This window comes from Eucalyptus grandis, chromosome 5 (genome assembly GCF_016545825.1).
Source record: "Eucalyptus grandis isolate ANBG69807.140 chromosome 5, ASM1654582v1, whole genome shotgun sequence".
Lineage (NCBI taxonomy): Eukaryota > Viridiplantae > Streptophyta > Magnoliopsida > Myrtales > Myrtaceae > Eucalyptus > Eucalyptus grandis.
The window spans coordinates 8,620,921-8,636,271 of NC_052616.1; the positions used below are offsets into that span (position 1 = coordinate 8,620,921).

A 15,351-nucleotide genomic window follows, 5' to 3' on the forward strand; every position below is an offset into this window, starting at 1 on the left:
GGGGATCATACATGTACAAATAAACTAAATAGTTATGACTGAAATGAATATTTGATATCGAGCATGGGATCCTCATAATAATGCCGAAAAGAAAGTTTCGGATGCCATGCCTTTTTCACTCTTTCAAAATTATAAGGTGCATCGTGTTGTGGCCGTGTATCTCATGAGTACATCGGTAGGTCTATGGCGATGAGATCATACATGTACGTACCAATCAGATAATTATGACTTCAATCGAATATTTTATATCGTATAAGAGACCCTTACAGCGACGTCAATAGGATAAGTTGCGGTGATTGCCTTAAATAACGAGGTACATCATGTTGCAAACTTGCACGCATCGAAAAAGAAGGTCGGCATGGACTTAAACCTACCCCCCTCAAGAATCCACCGGACGTGCACTCCCTACCAAGTCTTTGCTTCCTCACCAACCTCGTCTAATCTACGGAGAAAGGAGGGCCCAGGAATTGACCTATTATAATTGCATGTCGACCCGTTCCCACTACTTTGGGGCCCACCCAGGTACCTTTTGGATTTCTTAAATCGAAAAACCGTAAAAATAATCTTTAAATTTCGATTTATTACACAATATCGCATTTAAACTTTTTAAGCATGGTAGTTTTAAACTTCAGTATATTCAATCTAGTCCATCAACTTTCGAGGTCTAAAAATACATATCAATCTCATCCAAATGAGTTTCTAACTTTGGGGCCCACCTAGGTACCTTTCGGATTTTTTAAATCAGAAAACCGTAAAAATAATTTTTAAATCTTGATTTATTGCACAATATCTCCATTAAACTTTTTTAGCATGCTAGTTTTAAACTTTCGATATATTCAATATAATCTTTCAACTTTCGATGTGTATAAATACATGTCAATCCCATCCAAATGAGTTTTTCATTTATTTTTTAAAGTTAAAACGTTACAATTAATCTCCAAACCTTGACTCGACATGTGATGTTGTCCTTAAATTTACTTTTAAATTCGTTGAGGATTAATAACACAATAAATTCCTAAATTATGCAAATACCTGAATACTTCTTGTGTCACTAAAAATCTAATATTTATTATGAGTAACGCAAATACCCAATTTTTTCTTATGTTATAAAAAATCCGAAACTTAGATCCATGTGATAAATATTTGCTAAATAGAACTGAAATAGATTTTATATATATCATGCATGTACAAATTTGAATCTTTTGTGACGCAATATAATGTGAAGTTTTTATAATATTTGCTCATAATGTGATATTCTTAAATTTTCTAATCCCTCGATTTTAGCCTCGAAAAGAACCGAAAATGATCTATGAACATATCCCGACCCCAACTCCTACTCTAGGCCCCATCCAGACGCTTTTTCCTCTTTTTTTCCCGACCGCTTGTCATCACGACAAGGACCAGAACCCGAAGAAGAACCTGAGCAAAAACAGAAGAACACCGAAGCGCCCGATACGTGTCCGAGGGATCCCGTGGCAGACTGGCGTATCTGCTTTTCCCCCCGCCACGTGGCGTCAGCCCATTTCCTCTCTGCCCCCTCTCTCTCCGGTCCCTTCCCTTTCGAAAATTTTATGGTTTATGGTGGGACGGAATACCTGGGGGAAGCAAAAGCGCTCCGGCCCCAGAAACCACGGCAGATAAAGAAGAGAGAGAAAGAAGAGAGGGAAGGGAGGGAGGAAGGGGGTGGCGATTCCAATTCTTGAATCACTGCCGGTTTTAAAAAGCGTTCTTGGGGGGGTCGATTCGATTCTTTGCTCACCGGCCTCTCCTAATTCCTACCTGTCCACAGCGCGTGTGTGCAAGAGAAAGAGAAAGAGACAGATGGAGCGTGGAGTGTGAACCTGTGCCAGTGCGAATCGTATTCCTCCTGGTTCCCACATAAGCCCCACCACTTTTACTTGCAGTTTCTGTCCCATTTTCTCCTTCTCCTTCCCCCATTCCGCCTTCTTGTAAGGGCGACCGTGTCGTTCGCGGAAGATGCAGCGCAATGGCGCGGAGGATCGCCCCCGGAGATCCTCCTTTGGGTCCGAGAATTCCGTCGATGTCGGCAACGGCGACGGTGTCGTGACCCAGGCCAATGGCCACGACGGTGACGGTCATTCTACGGGTGTGTCTCTCTCTGTCTGTCCTTTGAACCGTTTTGATTTGTTGGTTGCGCGCTTGCCCGCTTCGTGCTTCTTTTTTGTCTCTTGGGTTCGTCCCAAAATGAAGTCTTGTGCTGCGCATGGGCGGGTTTGGAGTTGGCGGGGTGCTGCGGTTCCGTGCTGTGCTGTGATCTTTGTTTGTTTTTCCGGAGCGACTTTAGGGGCTAGTGTTGTTTTGTGCGCTGAAAACTGAATCTTTTGGAATGGCGATTGTTGCGTTGCCCTTGCGGCGTTGACTAGGTGGTAGGGTTCTCTTGTCTCTGGAATGCGATCGATGGTCTCCTGTGATATATGTTAAAGTGTTTTCATTCGGCTGATCGAGCTGCCGGCCAGCTTGTTGTGTTGATGAACCGAACCCAACTGAGGTGGCTGTAATGTTGACCACACGGTATTGCTTTTGTGAATGGCGAGTGGTCATACTGGTGGTGACTAAAGCCTTTGGTTCCTTGAAGTGGTTTCATCTATTGGAAATGGTGTCTTGTATGGGAATTTTTTGCCCAGACTTGGTCCATCACGGATAGAGTGAATGGTTACCATTGATGTTTGGGTCACAGAGGGGTCCACATCATCATCGTCAAATGGCTTTGATCACGCAGTCCATAATCGACCAGTTTACACACAAGAAGATTCAATGAGTGAGGGGTTGCTTTCTTGACTTGTATTCATGGTCCTTGCTGTTGTCATTAGTGAGAAATGTGATGTTGTTTTCCAAAATGGGTGCTAGTAAATATTTCCCATTACTAGGTTCCCTTCCATGTATTCAAAACAGGAAGATGAGAAAAACCTTTTTGAAATCACTTGCTGTTTGACATACTCTGAAAAGTCCAAGGCAGTCTCTCCTTTTCAATGAAGGCAGGAAATCTCTTGTCATACGTGCATGTCAAACAAATTGGAAATGTGCCTTTATGCTCTTTTTCTGTCAAAGACGCGACATTAGTCGACTTTAAACCATGCAATTTGTTTTACTTATGCCGAGTTTTAAGAGATACTTTTTGCTGAACTTGAAGCTCAGGAAGTCTTTGCCCCTCCCCTCATGAGCAGTATAAGTTTCTGCTTTTTCATCCTTATTTCTATGCATTATACATCAGTCCTTGTCCCTGAAACTTTCTTTTGTTGATCTATATTTTCTCTATATAGGGTCCACTGACATGATTTCCCTATTGACAACATGCCTGGGGATGCATCAACTTCTGGAAAGTCAGAATCAGACTCTGCCCATCTTTCAACGATTGGGCGTTGGACACAAAACCACAAACTTGGTCTTCTTACGGCTAAATTGTTTGATGAAAAAGTTCCTCTGAAAAAGAAGGTCTCACTCGGCAATCACATTTGTTGTTCACTTCCTTTTTGAAAATTCTTTTACTAGAGTGGTTTACTGTACTGCTGTAGAATAATTATTTTATTTGATTATTGTGAGTAAACCTTTCTGAAACGATAATGGCACAGAGCGAAAGAATCTTCATGCTATGAAGCTTAGATTGGTGCAATAATCTTCTATCCAAAACTGCATATTGCAAAGGCAATAGATATGGTCCACAAGATAAATTTTGTCCATTGATGTCTCACATATTTTGAGGAGCGAAACACATGTTTTGTGAGAGCATAACTTCTATCAGTTCATTTAAATCACTCTTAACCAAAAAGTGTACTGTGACTGGTACACATGTTTGAGTATTTCTAAACCTTGTTATATCAAGCTAGTCTTGGCATCTGCTGCTCTGACATGATGTTGTGCCGTAGGCCTAGTATAGGAGGAATCATTCATAGACTCACTTTGTATTTTCTTTTGCAGACTGTTTCCGTTTCTAAAATGGTGTTGTTGCAAAGTTTTAATGTCGCTGCAGCTGGATAGGTTTCTTAATGCCCAACTCTTTTATTTGTGCATGATGATTGGTGTTATTTCTTAAACATGGTTTTTTTTAATTGTTTGAAATGATTAAAATTTGAAGCATTTGGATTCATGTTACTGATGGTTCTCTGCAGCTTAAATGGTTAAAGCGAGCTGCTCCTGTAGACAGTGATGGGACTGTGCAGTTTGAAGTTCCAGGAGATGTTGCACCGCAAAGTCTTAAATTTAACTGGAGTTGCTTATAATGGAGCTACTGAAGAACCAGTTCTTGGGGATGTCCTGATTTACCTCCACTGCAGATTGTTATGCTTATTGTTGGGACCGGGGAGATGTTCAACCCTTTGTTGCTATAGGAAAACGGTTACAGGTTTGTACATTGCAAGATCTTACTTATTCGTGATGCACTGTGTTGCAACCACTGGAGGGCCTTTTATGTTATAGGTGTAGCTCTTGCATTTAAACTCTCTCTCTCTCTCTCTCTCTCATATTTGATTTTGACTTTTAAGTTATTCACTTGCAAATTGTTAGGACGGAGTCATAGATTTTAGAATTGTTGTGGAGAGGAGCTTGACATATGAAGGCAAGAACATATTGGGTGCTATTTAGCGAGGTGATTCTTCCACAAGCTAATTAGTTGGATTGCTTCAGCCAAAAAGAATTAGTTGATGATTGTGCCATTTATTTAGTTAGTCATGTCCTGATCATGAGTCGATTTATGTTAGCTACTGATGATTGATGTACGAAGAATATGGCTCAACAGCGTAATGTTGTTTAATCCTAATTGTCGAACTGTCTACATGAACTGTATCATTGAAGGGCAACCATTAGCTCTTATGCTGATAGCAGCTAATATCTGGTTGCAGGAAGGTGGGCATAGGGTCGAAACATATCTGCTCTTCTTCCTCGAATGTTCGCAGCAACACCCATCATAGACTTAAAATGAGTGAACATCTTTTCATCATCATTTCCATCAAGTTGACTAAATCCTCCAACACGTGGATCACTTGGGAAATTCGCAAAAGCCCTTTCTGCCGAGCCAGCAGGAGTAATCCCCAAATGTTCCATCGTTTGTAAAAAAATAGGTTTCATTTCGGTACCCCTTTTCTTTCAAAAATTCATCAATAAAAGTCATTGGAGAACCTCCGTCCTTTAAGGCAGAGTAGAGTTTAAAAATGAAAGCAGGCTTAAGAGTCCTTACAGTTCGGCATCCTCAATAATTTCTTCCTCCGCCTTTTCCTCGAATTGTTACCGAACATTCGAGGTCTAGCCCGAGGAGAATGGCGCGGTTGAGAATGTTGTGGACTCTGCTGTTGCCTTGGAGATTCTTCTTCCTCGGTCAGGTTAAAATGCGTGGGACCCTCACGCATATGATGTGGTCCCCTGCTTGCAATCCTTGAGGACTTTCTTTGGGAATACATTATCACAGTCTTTGAGAGAATTTTTAAACTTGATTCGCAAGAAAGGTGAAAACTTTAAGGATTAAACTAGAGAGAAAAAGTAAGAAGGTGATGTTCTGTGCTTCTAGGGTTTGTGAGTAAAAAGGAAGAACAAAAACAGTATATAAGGCAATCGAAACGAGGTATATGGATCGTCATAAAAGGAAAAATAAAAAGTGCATTTTCAAAAAATAACTGCCTTTTTGAAAATAGATAACCGTCATCTCAAAAAAATAACTTCCTTTTTGAAAAAGAATAATTTCCACAATTTCAAAAACTTGGGAAGATAACATCAATCAATTGCAGATTAATAAACAATCGTACCTTTTCGAATTTTTATCCGAAAGATAAATTGCTATAACTGAAATAACTTACAGTCGTAATTCTTGATCTTCTAAGTCTGAGCATCTTTGGACTTTTATCCTTGAGTCTGAGCTTCTTCATACTTTAAGATATTAAGTCTGGATCGAATAGACTCAAATAGACTTTTCTCCAGTGGCTTTGTAAAAATGTCCGCCAGCTGATTCTTTAAGTCAATGAATTGAATCAAGACTTTTCTCTATATGTTTTGCTCTTGAATGAAGAATTGGATTCTTGGTGAGATTAACCGCGCTGGTGTTGTCACATTTGATCTAACTGCATGAGTCTTCGATTCCAAAGTCTCTTAGTTGCTATTTTATCCATAAGATTTGAGAACAACAACTTCTAAGAGCCACATACTCTACTTCTGCTGTTGAGAGAGCTACAATACTTTGCTTCCTTGAAAACCAAGATACTGCCATGTTACCAAGTAATTGACAAGTGCCCGAGGTGCTCTTTCTATCAACTCTGCATCCTGCTAGATCTACGTCTGAGTATCCAAGAAGAGTAAAGTCTCCTTCTTTGGGATACCATAGACCTAACTTAGAGGTTTTTTGCAACGTATTTGATGATGCGTTTCGCAGCACTTAGATGAGATTCTTTGGGATCTGATTGAAATATGGCACAAATGCAAACACTAAACAAAATGTCAGGTCTAGAGGCAGTAAGATAAAGAAGTGAACCAATGATACTCCCGTACAACTTCTGGTCAACTTTCTTTCCTCCTTCATCTTTGTCCAACTTTGAAGAACTTGACATTGGTATATCAGTCTTTTCGCAATTCTCCAAACCAAAATTTTTAACAAGTTCTTTAGCATATTTTTCTCGGTGAATGAAAATTACTTCCTTTAATTGTTTCACTTGTAGTCCGAGAAAAAAGGATAGTTCACCCATCATGCTCATCTCGAATTCATCCTACATAGACTTAGAGAATTTCTTGCACAGATTTTCGTTAGGTGATCCAAAAATAATATCATCAACATAGATTTGAACAAGTAAAAAGCTTTTACTTTCTCTTTTAATAAACAGAGTAGTGTCCACTTTACCTTTAACAAAGCCATTTTGGATTAAAAATTACTTAACCTGTCGTACCAAGCTCGAGGTGCTTGTTTTAAACCATATAACACATTTTTCAGTCTGAATACAGAGTCTGGTTTCCTTGGGTCTTCAAAACCGGGAGGTTGTTCCACATAGACTTCCTCTTGGATAAATCCATTCATGAATGCACTTTTGATGTCCATTTGAAATAACCTGAAATTCTTATAACAAATAAAAGCAAGTAATAATCTAATTGCTTCTAACCTTGCTACTGGTGTGTAAGTCTCATCGTAGTCTATCCCTTCTTCTTGCGTAATCCTTTGGCCACGAGTCTTGCTTTGTTCCTTATAACTTTTCCTTTCTCGTCCATCTTGTTCCTGAAAACCCATTTAGCTCTAATAACAGATTTACCTTTTGGTTTAGGAGTTAATTCCTAAACATCATTAACTCTGAACTGCTTAAGTTCTTCTTGCATAGCTTCAATCCAGCTTTCATCAGTTAAAGCTTCTTCTATGCTTTTGGGTTCTATTTTAGAAATAAGAGCCACTGCGCTAGACTCTTTATGCCTTTTGGATCTTGTACGAATCCCTTCATCAATGTCACCAATAATAAGTTCTTTGGGATGACTGGACTTGTGCTTCCAGTTGCTGGTTGGTCTGATAGACTGCTAAACATTTTCTTCAGAGGATTCTTCAACATTCGTTCGTTGTTGACCTTCTGTAGTCTGAACTGGTTCTGGGGAATTAGACTTTGTAGAGTCTGAAGCAGGTTCAGATTCTTCAGGTTGTGTCTGGATCGATTGATTTTGTATAAGGTCTTGAAATTTGACATTCATCGATTCTTCCACAGATTGAGTCTTCTTGTTGTATACTTCCTAAGCTTTGCTGGTGGTTGAATATCCAAGGAAGATTCCTTTGTCTGATTTTTCTTCAAACTTACCAATTCGATCATTTGCATTTTTCAATACAAAACATTTGCAACAAAACATATGAAAATAGAAAATAATTGGCTTCTTTCTTTTGAACAACTCATAGGGATTTTTCTCCAGAATAGGCCTTAAGAAAACTCTGTTAATGATATAACATGCTGTAGAAATTGCCTCAGCCCAAAAACGAGAAGAAATGTTGCTTTCAATTAAAAGTGTTCTAGCCATTTCTTGCAACGATCTACTCTTCCTTTTCACAACTCCATTCTGTTCGGGAGTGTATGGAGAGGAGAACATATGCTGAAAACCAGATTCATCACAGAATTTAGCAAAATCTTGATTTTCAAACTCACCTCCATGTCTATCCGTATGCTCGAAATAACGTACCCTTTCTCATTCTGTATTTTCTTAGAAAACTTTAAAAAATAAGAGAAGGTTTCAAAATTACTTGCCAAAAAGTATACCCAAGTAAATCGTGAATAATCATCCACTATTACTAGGCAATATCTCTTTCCACCAATGCTTTGAGTTCTAGTTGGTTCAAAGAGATCCATATGTAGGAGCTACATCACACGATTAGTGGAAACTTGATTTATTGGTTTGAAAGAACTTCTAACCTGTTTTCCCAACACACATGGTGTGCATAATTCAAATTTTTGGTATGTCAGGTTGGGTAGTCCACGAACAAGCTTCTTTGAAGAGATCTTGGCAATTTGCTTCATGTTGATATGGCCAAGTTTTCGATGCCAGAGATTAGCTTCCTCTTGAATTGAAATTAGACATTGAGATTTTTCTGGTTTGATATCCAAAAGATAGATGTTCCCATGTCTTCGCTCCGTGAAAGTCTGAGAGAAGTCTTTACTGGTTTCCGAACATATTTCTTCTTGAAAATTGATTTTGAAACCTATGTCGCACAGTTGGCTGATACTCAGCAAGTTGTAATTGAGTCTTTCTACTAAGGAGACGTTGTTGATTGTGAGACTTCCAATTTTTACTGTTCCACATCCAACAATTTTTCCTATACTGTTTCCACTAAAAGAGATTTTTCCACCATTAACTTGCATAAGTTTTATGAAACAACTTGAATCTCTTGTCATATGTCTTGAGCATCCACTATCCAAGTACCATTTGACCTTTTTTCTTGATAGTAACCTGCATTTAAAAAAGAAACTCAAGCTTTCTTTGGTGCCCACACCTTCTTGGGTCTAATGGAGTTAGTGCAATATACGGTTTTTGCCCAATCTTTCTTAACAGTCTCCAAACCATAGGACATTCTTTCTCAAAGTGTTACATGTTGCACTTAGAACATTTAAGAGTACTACGGCCAATAGGTTTTACAAAGACTCTTTGAAAATCATTTCTATAAAAGCCTTTTGTAGGTCTTTGTTTGATTCTTTCATTTACTTTTGGAAAATCAATTAGAGGAATGGTTTGAGAAGTCATTCCCAAGCCTGATTTGTTAAAGTAAGGTCTTTGTCTGAAAGAATCTTTTCCAATTTCTCAGATCCTATAGAAAATTTTTTTGAAATACTTGAAATATCATTTTTCAAAAGTGTATTTTCTTTTGAAAGAGAGTCTGCATTTTCTTTCAAAGTAATAAAACTTTTATCTAAATTTTCGAACTTTTCTTTCCAAACAATCTCCTGTTGCTTCAGTGCAGAAATTTCCCTTTTTAGCTCAGAAATCCTCTTGAGAGAGGTTTTGTGACTAAGACAAAGTTCATTAATATATTTCGAGACTTTAGTAGGAATTTTTAAATTACTTACCTCGATTTCACTGTCTGAGTCTGAGTCTGAGTTTGTATCTGTCTCAGAGTCTGAATCTGATTCTGATTTTGCCATTAAACAAATATTAGCATAATCATCATCACTCTCTTCGCATTCAGTGTCACTCCAAGTTTCTACTTTGAGTGCCTTTCTATATTTCTCAGCTTTTCCTTTCTTTTTCTTCAGCAAGGGATAGTTGGGTCTGATGTGTCCATTTTTCTTACATTCAAAACAAATCACATCTTTATTGGATTCACCGTCCTCAGCTAATTTATTTTGAAACTTTTGAGAGCTTTGTTTCTTCCAATTGAATCTTCTTCCCTTTTTGTTCAGTTTTCTGAACCTTCTTATCATGAGCGCAAGCTCTTCATCATCCATATCATATTCAGAATCTGTAACATCAGAGTCATCATTAGATTTTAAAGCAATAGACTTTTTACCTTTGGGATCTTCATCTTCGTTGATTTGCTTCACTTCATAAGACTGAAGAGTGCCAACCAATTTGTCAACGGAGAGTGGCGTGATCCTCTTTGTTTCTCTTATTAAGGTCTTTACGTGATTCCAATCTTTGGAAAGTCCACACAACAGTTTGTTAACCTTCATGGGTCCTGAGATTGGTTGACCTTGATACTCATGACCATTCACGATTTCTGTAAAACGACTAAATATGTCAGTGATAGATTCTCTTGGTTTCATCTTGAAGGCTTCATATTGACCGAGTAGAATATTGATTCTGGTTTCTTTCACTCGATCAGTTCCTTCATAGGTAATGTGCAGCCTATCTCAGACTTCTTTAGCTGTTTCACAAAAAGATATTTTGTTATATTCAGTAGGAGATAATGCACAATATAAGGAGTAAATTGCTTTTGCATCAAGAGCTTGTCTCTTGGTTATCACTTCTTGAGTCATCTCGCTAGCTTTAGGAATGATTCATTTATCTACCACATCCCATTCCGGAGGATCTTTTGATCTTAGGAATGCTTTCATCTTGTTTTTCCATATACTGTATTTATTTCCATCAAAATATGGTGGTCTGGTGTTGCTTTGCCCTTCAACCAAACCTGGAGCCAACATACTATCCATGAATCTTTAACTCTGAAGTAAAAACACTTCAATTTAAATGAGTACACAGGCTCTGATACCAATTGAAAGTGCTAGTACGAGCACCTAGAGGGGGGTGAAAAGGTGCGAAAACAAATTTTGCAGAATATAGTGTAAAACTTTACTTTTAACCTGAGTCCGGTTGACAATATACTTTGCAAAGGAAATTAGACTCTAACAATTAAATAGAGTTATGAACAAAATAAAAGAGTTCAGGGAAGAGAATAAGAACACAGTTTATAGTGGTTCGGTTTAATCCAAGCCTACGTCTACTCTCCCGCACTGACAGCCCACTGGCTGGATTTCACTATGAATCAAAAGAGTTGTTACAGTATCACGTCCTTGATTCCATAGTGTAGAGACTCTGCTACACTTCCACAAGGCCTCACAAATATCTAAACTCTCTTTTGAGTACAAATTTACGCTCAACAATTGAATTAGCAAAGAACAAGGAGCTTCAGACTTTGAAATTTATCTATCACGCACACACTCGAATAACTAGAGCGTCTTCCTTATATACTCCTCCATGCCTTCATAACCGTTGGCACCTTCCAAAGGAGTTCTTACAATCTATCCGTTGGACAGAATCAATTAGGGAGATCTCGAGTTACTTAAGAAATGTGATGATAGCACACCAATCCTGCTCAGCCATACAATCAGGATCTAGGTTTCCATAAGTAGAATCTTCAAAGTATACTTCGCCAATTAACGGATCAAAATTACTCGAATTAATTTCAAAACGAATAATAGATCTTGAGATGCTATCTCCAGCCGTGAGAACTTCTTTAGCCGCTCGAATCAAAACCTTAAAGGATTACTCGAATCTGGATAAGTCTTCTTCGTCGGTCTAGAAATTGTCAATGAGGGCAGACTTTAAATCTTGAGTCTGGCGGTCTTCAGACTTTAACAAAAGAGTCTGCAAGTCTTTAGACTAGATTGATGGAAATGTTTTGTCAGCTTCAAAACAAATAAGGAAGTTTTCTCCAACAACGTGCTCATGCGTGCCGAATACGGCTAAAGAATAGAAATGGACCCGTCAATGATTTTGTTATTTTAGTAACCTCAAGCTAAAATGAGGCACTAAATATGCAGCAATATCAAGAACGTAACTAGCCACTTAATATGGAGAGCATAACGACCAAAAGCACAGAATAAAGCAATCCACAATGACAGACAAAAACAGTAACGGATCGATTGGCACTGCAGTATGTCAAGTCAATCAAACTGAATTATGTCTAAGCCCAACCGAAGGTAACCAAATTTGCCAATTGAGTTGAATAGGAGATCAATGGTAGAGATCAGTAGTGAGCGGGAATGCACCTTGGCGGTCGAGGAGTGGAGAGAGAGAAAGCTATTGTGATAGAGCTTGCGCTTCTGCTTAAGGTGCTTCATGAAGGTGACGTTCCATTTCGTCGGAGCCTCATCCATGGTGGTTTCTGCATTTGGGGAGGATGAAGAAGAAGATGAATTCAAGGGATTTTGAGAGCTGCAAGTAATTGCTGCGTGGGTGATACCGCTTTAACAAGAAAGTATCGTATTCGTGATTGCTGGTCAAGCAAATTCACGATTCGTCCTTCAAAAAAGAAAGCATCATCAACCTTTTGAGAAATTTAATCACATTCAATTGGGGGTGATTCTCTTGCGTCTGCAACTATAGCGACGAAGCATTTCTTCTACCCGCGGAGAGAATAAATGCCTGTAAACTTCCCCATTACTCCATTCTTTTCTGCTTCGAGCGATTTACTTGTATCAGCGGATATAGATTGGGTATAATCAATGCAACAAGCAACTTTCTAAGTACTTATTCCTTTTCTCTCTTCTACATAACTCACATGCCTATATGTTCAGAGCTAGTTAACGCATCAGAAGCGAATTCTCAAAGTCATTTTCTATCATAATCTCCACCGATCATAGTTAAGTAGTGCGATACCAATGGCCGAGTCTGTTGTTTCGTCCGTGGGGCAGACAATAGGACAACTGCTCATTGACGAGGCCAAATTCTTGTGGGGTGTGGAGGGCAAGGTCGAGGACCTGTACAGGGAGCTTAGGCTGATCCGGTGCTTGCTGAGGGATGTGGATGGGAGACGAGAGCACAACAAAGCTGTTGGAGAATGTGTTGCACAACTCCGAGACTTCACCTATGATGCCGAGGACATCATCGAGAGACACATCCTCAGAGTCGCGCTGAAGAAGGAACAATACATCACCAGAGTGTATGCCTGTTTCGTGGCAAAGTGCACGTGCGTGCACGTTCATATGGTGGGGACAAAGATTGAGGGCTTAAAATCAAACGGGCAAGCAATTTTTCACGCCAAAATGTACTTATTCCCATTTCGAGGAGGATTTTGTTGGGAGGCAAGATAGTATTAATGTTGTACTTAATTAGTACGTCCATGATGGGGTGCGATGAGAACGCACTGTTTCGTCTTGATATGCTACGATGGAAAGACACCATTTGAAAGGGTGTGAAGGAGTCATATAAAAGACTCCTGAAGACAACCGTTGAGATGGTTGGCAAAACGTACGCTCAAAAAGAAATAGTTTTTCCTTTTTCTCTCCTTTCCATTAAAAAAAAAAGAAGGCATTCCATTTCTCCTTTACAAGAACAATTGGCATTTACGTTGTGGAAATTGAGTCATTTCCTCATGATTGCATTTAGACCAACGTGAAGTATTTTTGTTCGTGATTCATCCGCAATTCAACATTCATTCCGGGGTTAATTGTTATTTGCGCATTGGATAAAGGTAAGTCGTCTTCCGCTGATTTTTCCAACATTGGTATCAGAGCCCGGTCATGATTTCTACTTTGTTTTCATCGAATTTTCTTGTTTACCACTTGATATTGAGATCAAGAGAATGAAATCTACACTATTTGGAAGTTTATTGCTTGGAATTGCAATCTAAATCGTTGAAAACGAACCGAAGCGAAGTACGGGTTCAGGGCCGTGTACACCCGTACAGTTTTGGCCATTTTTTGAAATATTTTTTCATCCAAATCAATTTTGGAATATGCAAGGTGAAAGTACTCGTCGAGACAAGTCCAAAGGTAGGTCGAGCATCGTCGGAGGAGGCCGAACGCGCCCACATACGCCGCCAAGAGCTGCGGTCCGTGAGTGCCACGCGCTGCGCCCGGGAAAGCTGCGCGCGTGAGCATCGCCAGCGCGTCGAGTGTCAACGCGTGTGTCGTCATGGATGATGTCATCCAACGGTCGGTAACTGCTAGATGACCTCATTGATGACGTCATCAACGGCGACGGTTGGCCGGCCAGTGACTCGACCTGAGACCAACCCGACTCGACCTGTTGATCGGTCTGGCGGTCAAACCGGTTGGACCGACTAGGAGTCGTTTGGCTCGGTCAAGAGCCGTGCCGCTGCGCGCATGCGCCACACGTGTCGGCACATGAGATGTCGGATTGGAGCCTGGTCAGTAGCGTTTGGTTCATATGGATGTACTCTACACTATAGTATATTTATTTTATATTTTTGAGTTTTATAAATTTATGAAAATGTGTAGAAAACCCTAAGTACGCATATTTTTGGGGGTTTAATGCATAGTTTATTCATTTTTAGCTTGTATTTTCTTATGTTTTAGGAAATACAATAGCTAGCCTATAAGAAAATGGTATCATATATGCTGTGTAGAGCTTGGTTTGATAATAGCATGTATATAGTTTAATATACTTGCAATTTTCTAGTTCCAAGAAAATTCGAACAATGGTAGGAAATCCTTATTTTTCCATTATATGTTGAATTTTTATTTTGATTAGAGTTGCTGCATGATTGTTTTTTTGTACGTTAGTTCACATCATGCTATGCTTTACTGTTAATAAAAAAATATATAGAAATTACATGAGGTCATTTAATTATATTTTCTAGGGAGAGTTCATAGGTTGGTAGAATTCGAAGAAGTTCTCATCTAGAACTTAAAATTTGTGCAAATTAAACTAATTAATGATAATGGAACAATCGTACATAGGAGCTGATTGGGAACATAGTGAACTTTCATTTGTGTGTCTTTTATTGAATTATCATTAATTTAGTTTGTCTTTACTGCAAATTAAATACATGTGTTACTTTATAAAGTGTGCTAGTATTAATTCTGCGTTTATTATGTCAATGTGCTATAGCAATTGATTATGGTTTCGGCATCTAAGACCATTGTAGCTGACTTCAATAAGGGTAAGAAGCTAAACGGAGACAATTCTGATATTTGGCACCGAAATGTTCAGTACATCATTGAGAAGCAAGAGGTTCCACACTATAGATGAACCTGAGCATGGAACTTCAGCTCAATACATGAGAGATTTAGAAGCTTATCAAACTTGGAAGAAGAAAAATAACATTGCTTGCATCACGTGGCTAAGCTGTATGCAAAATAATCTCATATGTGAGTTTGAAAGTTATAATAAAGCTCAAGTTATATAGGTTACCTTGAAAGATAAATTTGAGGGTACATCTGCCATTAAGTTGATGAGACTCACAATCAAGTTTAACACATACCAAAAGCACCCAAATGTAACAATGAGGCGGCATTTTCGAGAGATGTCAAATATGATTTGTAAGCTAAAGTCGGTAGGTCACTCCCTTACTGATGAATAGCAAGTTCAAGCTGTTATAAGGATTTTTCCTGACAATTTGGAGCATATGAAGATCAATATGACGCATAATAAGAATATTGTCACTTTTGATGATATCACGCGTCATTTGGAATTTTAGAATAAGCGCCTAGAGGC

The 15,351-nt window shown here is 38.9% G+C and overlaps 2 long non-coding RNA genes across 2 annotated transcripts; both read left to right on the forward strand.

Moving 5' to 3' along the window:
• The first annotated feature begins 1,495 nt into the window (after positions 1 to 1,495).
• LOC120293370 lies at positions 1,496 to 4,261 on the forward strand. The gene is made up of 3 exons (XR_005551131.1): positions 1,496 to 2,107; positions 3,282 to 3,453; positions 4,128 to 4,261. It is a non-coding gene; the product is annotated as an uncharacterized LOC120293370 (long non-coding RNA).
• A 14-nt stretch (positions 4,262 to 4,275) lies between these two features.
• On the forward strand, positions 4,276 to 4,874 carry LOC120293371. Its single transcript, XR_005551132.1, has 3 exons — positions 4,276 to 4,360; positions 4,522 to 4,603; positions 4,857 to 4,874. It is a non-coding gene; the product is annotated as an uncharacterized LOC120293371 (long non-coding RNA).
• The last annotated feature ends 10,477 nt before the right edge of the window (positions 4,875 to 15,351 follow it).